Below are 6,500 nucleotides of genomic sequence, written 5' to 3'. Positions count from 1 at the left end.
CTGCTTTGATTGTTGTTGAAACGATTCTGAGTAGAATAATTGTTGTTGTAGGTCCTCTAATAATTACTGCAATGTAAACCCTATGGATAGGCAACAATGCAGCCAGGTTTGCAGGACACTTTAAAAATACCAAATGACCTTGGAAAATTCTGAATTTTTGTGACAAATAAGTTTTAATATTGATCTAAACTGTACCAAATTTCATGAATTTAGAAGGACACTAAGTATTTTAAATTCAACTGAAACAGCCTGAAATCCTAAGATTGCAAACAACTGACTCAACTGTGTTTATGACTTGTTTTGTGTAATGAAAAGATATAGTTAAGACCTTAAATTCTCACAAAAGATTCACAGGAAATTTAAGATTATAACTTGACAAATTTCAGACTCAAATCCACAGTTGAACACCGGATTAAAGCTTGAACTTTGCTCAACACAATTAAACTGAACCACAGATAGACACAGGTTCAACTTAATGATGGCAAACTAACTTTGATCAATTAACCACAGAGATCACAGGTTAATTACCAGGCCAGGGATTCAAACTACAGTTTAACACAAGTTTGAAAGAACTAAGAGAAGTCTCAAGGTTAAATTTTCATTCAAAATAATTTGCTTTCTTCAGTTGAGACACAGGTCCTTATATAAGCCTTGTTCTTCAGTTACAGCTCGAAACCTAACAATCCAAGGGCCAAGATTTAATCTAGGATGAGTACAAACTACCTTAATTATATTATAAGCTGAAAATAAAATTACTAGGTGAAAAATAAACAATAATGGGTAAAAACAGATAGAAATAAAGAATGGGAAGCAGTCCTTGTCAGTTGTTTCTTTGTGCATAGGTTACTGTTGCATTGGATGGTAGCAAAGTCAAGGATTTTTGTATCCTTCCCGTAACACCCCTGATTTTCGGCTAAATTAAAACTAACTTTTACATACAAAAATTGCCGAAATACAGAGATATTATAATTAATATACAAAGTTTTTCTTACAAATGTCCCTTAAAATATAATATACAAATAGAACCAAAACTTTTACAAATCTTTAAATAAAATCTTCTCTTGAAATAAAAATCCTTTTGAACTGCAGCGGAAGTAACCTGAAATAAAACCTGAAGATAAAAAGGAACTACCCTCATGACGAGTAGCCCCGAAGGGAGAAAACACGTCAGCCGGAAAGCTGAGTAACAGATAATACCTCAATAGAAGCAGAATAGTTTTTTGGTCATGGCGTGGAAACACAGACATGTAAAAATAAAAATAAACAAACAGAATAATAAAAACACTCCCCGGGTAACTAATCTCAATCTCAAACTCAAACCAACTCCTTCTAATTCCATAATATAATATACTATCTCGACCCAATAATTAACAAATGCTCAACTCAACTCACTGCTCCATCTAACTCATTACTCCGTCTTATAATATAATACTCCAAAAGTAGCCAAATATCGTATTCTCATCGTCGAACCTAAGACCAAGGACAAGGGGTGAGTGAACTGGCGGATAAAAACCGCGAAACAATATTTCCATCTCAATATCGATTTCAAACTTAAATAACTCAGTAACCATGGTCACACTGGACCGTAAACATAACTCGGCTCAAAGGCCCCATAACTCATAACTCAATACCAGTAACCAATTTCCATCTCAATTTCAATTTCAATTTCAATATCGTCAAAAGGTCCAATAATAGACCGTGCTCAACACTTAGAGTAAATCTCTAAGCTATTCACCCACAAATCAAGATCAAAAGAAAGACAATTAAACACAATACTAATATATACGGAGTACTTGAAGTCTCAATCACAATCTCATTACAATGCGTAAAGCGATATACAGATTATAATCAATCACAATTCTCAATCTTATGCTGTACATACTTGCCAACAATCATACTATGTCCTCAAATTCAAATATAGATTATCATGCTCATGCTTTATTCTTCCCTTGTATCAAAGTCAATGACTTGCTAAGTAACCCAAGTGGCTTTCAACCCCAATTAGTTTGCTTTTCTATCATCCCCATCTCACTGAAGTTATCAACTAGAAAGAAAATAAAATATATAATCATAATAATTATTATTATTATGGAGGATATCAATTATTACTAATCGCAAAGGAACATCAAACATAGCATACGAATTCATATAATCAACAGATAAACCCCATACAACAAAATAACAATTAGTAAATATAACATAGAACCTCGAACGATAGTAAGAGTATTAGGATCGGTAGAATCGTGTTACCTTAAATATAGCGGCAACAATCTCGAATAATGCATAATTTATTACCAAAGAAAAAACCCCATAATTAAGATGGATTTTAGAAAACTATCAATGATAATGCTTTGGTACGACAATAGCAATTAAACTTGTTAAAAACAAGTTGGCGAAACATTACGACTAAAACGATGAAGCACTAGAAGCAAAAGGGGTTTGTGATAAATTTTGTGAGACGATAAATCTGGTGTTCGGCAAGAATAGAAGGAATCTAAGGAACAATTGTTAGGTGGCTTAAGATAACAAGAGTAAAAGCTGATGAATAAAATAAGGCGTCAAACCTAGATAATAAACCAACTCAGATTTTATATTTGTTTATTTACCAAAACTTTGTAAAATATAAAATAACTTAAAATTATAAAATAGTAAGGATTTCGAAGGACACGGGTATTACAATCTTCCCCTCTTAAAAGGAACTTCGTCCCGAAGTTCGAGTTTAGAAAACAATGACACTATAAAATTTGAGTGGTATTACACTTCCCACGGCAGGCTTTTGAGGAGAAAATGAGCAGTGTTCTTTCCAAGACAGTCCCATAATTGCCTCACCAAAAATGGAAATTTTTCTTTATGCATTATCAACTCTTCTCGGCAACATGTGACTGATTCATTGCTTGTGTTCTGTGCTGTCTTTCCCTTGAATTTCCATGGCTGATCTTGGATGTTTGAAACTCTGGATGGACTTAGTTGAGGCCTACTCCAGCTGGCCAAATAGGCAGCTGAAAGCTGGAGCTGGTGAACCTCTTGACTGGTTAAGCTGGGGTTAGTTCAGTGGATGTTTGATGTGACTCATATTTTTGCACATTTAGTCCCCGAATTAGCCTCGTTCCCATGCTTTCTAACAACTATTAGGGTCATTTCTTATCTTTAGTTCCCTATTTTGCATATTCTTTGAGGTTTTGTGTCCTCGGTAGGAGAGGATTGCTGGCCTTGCATTTTGGAGCAAAATGGAGCTAAATGGCTCGCATCTAATGACCAAGCATCGAAGAGGAGACCAATAATAAAGGCCTAAGCAAATAAATCAAGAGAGTTAGGCAATGATGAAAGATCCCCACGGCCCTAAATCAATCCCCACGGATTGTTAGGAAGTCAACATAAGTGGAGGAACCCTGTCCCAGGATCCGGGCATCCCGAGCTCAGGACGAGCATCCCAGCCCAGGATCCGGGCGTCCCAGGCTCAGCTCGAGCGGATCCCCTTACAGACCCGAGCATACTTCAAGCCAAGACGCGCTTATCCCTGGGGAGTTGCTACTCAGGACGCGCGTGTCCCTACGGGATTTGCAAATCATCAAGCTTCTCTTAGGGTCTTAATCGTCATTTAAACCCTTAGTAACCCTAATCCTTGTACTTAATTTTAGTATAAATACCCAATTATACTACCTAGATGAACATTAACCTTAGAATCAAGTCCTAATCTCATTCTAATCTCTTAATTTAGTCTTAATCCAAGTTGTAATACACATTTCAATATTAATCACATTTTATTATTTCCTTAATCTCTCAATTGTTCTCAGCTTTTGTTGGGTAATAAGACGATTATTTGGGGTTTATTGGAGGATTGACAACTCTCCATCAATCATCAAGTTTGCTTCTATTGTTCTTTGCTTTATTATTTGGATCATCTCAAGTTTGTATAATCCCTTTTACCTTTGCTTAATTATTGTTAATTACATTACTTATTCATGTTTTCCTTTGTTAATATGATTGACATCCTTATTAGCATGTTAAACTTGATCATGAGTGAGTAGTCTCTTAGCTAGGGTTAATGGGGAATTAGGGGAATCAATCATGGGATTAGATCTATGCTTAATTTAATATGCTTTCATAATTAAATGCTTGCTTGTTGTGATTTCAACCTATGCACATGTTATGTTTGATGAAATGCTAGACTATGAAACCTTGCATTTTTTACCCATCTCTTATCTTTTCAATGAGGCTTGTAAGTTATAAGCAAACTCAAGCCTTGTTAGACCATGCATAGATTTGAATAGGAAGAGACTAAGTCGACTTGCAGGTGTTGTAAAGTCTTGATCGACTCGGTTCCGGGACCTAAATCTTCCTAGGAATTGTAAGATATACACTAACTCGATTCCATCACAACAATAAGTTGCTTGCATCTATTTGAGAACATGTTTGTATGAAATATTTCCATGACTGCCTTATGCACCCATGACACCCTATTTCCCTTAATCAATTATTTACAAACCCCTTTTATTGCTTTACTTTGTTTTCATTCATCTTGTTGATTAGTTTAGATTACGTCTCATCTCAACCCAAAATTGTGACACCTTAAGATATAACTACTTGCGATTGAAATATTAAATCGATACCCGTCCCTTGGGATCCGACCTTTGATTATCACTCTACTAAGAGTAGTTTGTAAAGATATAAATATTGTTTTGGTTAAAAGCTTTAACGAGCAATAACGACTACACACAAAAAATGGCGCCGTTGCTGGGGACGGTGTTCAATTGATTTGATTTTCGTTAATTATTTTTAGTTGTGTCTTTCTTTACCTTGGGGAAGTCAATCTCCTCAAGGTTGTTCTAATAGTTTTTTAGTTGTTTGATATTTTGTATGACTAGGAGTTCACAAGGTAATCTATTACCTATTGATTTCGAGATTGAAAGGACCTTAACCAACAATAGAAGAGTTGCTAGAGGTTCTTCAAGAGTTTTGGGTATTGGAGAGATTGTGGACATTCAACCAAATAAGATTGAGATTATCAACCCTTTTGCAAGAGAAGGAGAGGATAACCCAATTCCAGACCAACCACAAAATCAACCTACAATGCCTAAATTTTCATCTCATTCCGTACCAACCGAGGAGAACCTTCCAAACGGTACTTCTACACCACCACATTTAACCGGTAATTTCATTGCCAAATCCGCATTCATACAATTAGTTGAGAGAAGTCAATTTGGAGGGATGCCTAGTGAAGATCCTCATTTACATATGAAGACTTTTTGTGACTATTGTGATGCAATTTCTCAAAACGGAGTTACTCAAGATCAAATTCGGTGGGTGTTGTTTCCTTTTTCCTTGATCGGAACCGCAAAGGAATGGTTGAAGAGCCTAGACAAGGATACCCTTCGTATCGATTCATGGAAGAAATTAGCACTTGCCTTCTACAAGAAATTCTATCCTCCGGAGAAGACTAATATGTTGACAGCCCAAATCACCGGGTTCAAGCAAAGGGATGAGGAATCATTATATGAAGCATGGGAGAGATTTAAGGACACTTGTCGTTCTTGTCCACACCATGGACTTAGTGAGTGGTTCCTTGTTCAACAGTTTTGGAACGGCTTATATGAAGACTCACGCAATGTGCTTAATATGGGGTCTAATGGGAGGTTCACCAAAGTTGATGACAACCAAACATGAGCCAAAATCGAAGAGATGGCGGTTCATAATTCCCAATTTAGTAGGCCTTGAAAGGCCACTAAAGGAGGAAAGCATGAGGTAGATTCCATCACACAATTGGGTGCCCAACTAAGTGCTCATATCGACACCAAATACTTGAAGTTTGAGAAGGCTACGGCTAAGCTTGATGGAGCTTCCAAATCACACAAACAACATGTCAATGCTATGATGGTATCATCCTTAATCCCAAATGGAGTATGTGAAAGTTGTGGAACCTTAGGACATGATCAACAAGTAAATGCTTTCTAAGCATACAAGAATGACACCCCTTATTCCAACTACTATAATAAGAATACCAAATTCCATCCAAATCTCTCATACAAGAGCTAAAATGTTCAAAAACCTCAACCAACATACACCCCACCTCCAATGAGAAATCCAACTCAAAGACCCTTTTTCAACCAAAGCCAAGGATATCAAAATCAACCTTCCTATAACCAATTCAATGACCAAAGCTTTGATGTTCAAAAAGCCGTCCTCCAAATGCAAAAGAACCAACAAGAATTATTCACCCAAATGAAAAAAGATAGCCAAGCTAAAGAAGCCACCATCAACAACATACTTGCCCACACCAAAATGTTAGAGACTCAAATGACTTAACTAGTATCTTCTAACTCCCAAAGACAAAAGGGACAATTACCTCCTCAATGTAACCCCCCCCACAAGACATGAAACGGTGAGTGCCATCCATTTGAGGAGTGGTACAAGATATGAGGGGCCAAAGAGGTCAATTGATGAAGATATTGTGGAAGATAGTAGCAAGCAAAGAGTTATGGAGAACTCTAAGGTAGTAGAGC

At 36.5% G+C, this 6,500-nt stretch overlaps 1 pseudogene; it reads right to left on the bottom strand.

The window, feature by feature from the left end:
* Nucleotides 1-5,450: 5,450 nt before the first annotated feature.
* Nucleotides 5,451-5,549, bottom strand: LOC141653991 (small nucleolar RNA R71; annotated as a pseudogene).
* Nucleotides 5,550-6,500: the final 951 nt, after the last annotated feature.

The sequence above is a fragment of the Silene latifolia genome, chromosome 4 (assembly GCF_048544455.1).
Source record: "Silene latifolia isolate original U9 population chromosome 4, ASM4854445v1, whole genome shotgun sequence".
Lineage (NCBI taxonomy): Eukaryota > Viridiplantae > Streptophyta > Magnoliopsida > Caryophyllales > Caryophyllaceae > Silene > Silene latifolia.
The sequence above is the reverse complement of the archived record's forward strand: the minus strand, read 5'-3'. Positions and strand labels throughout refer to the sequence as shown.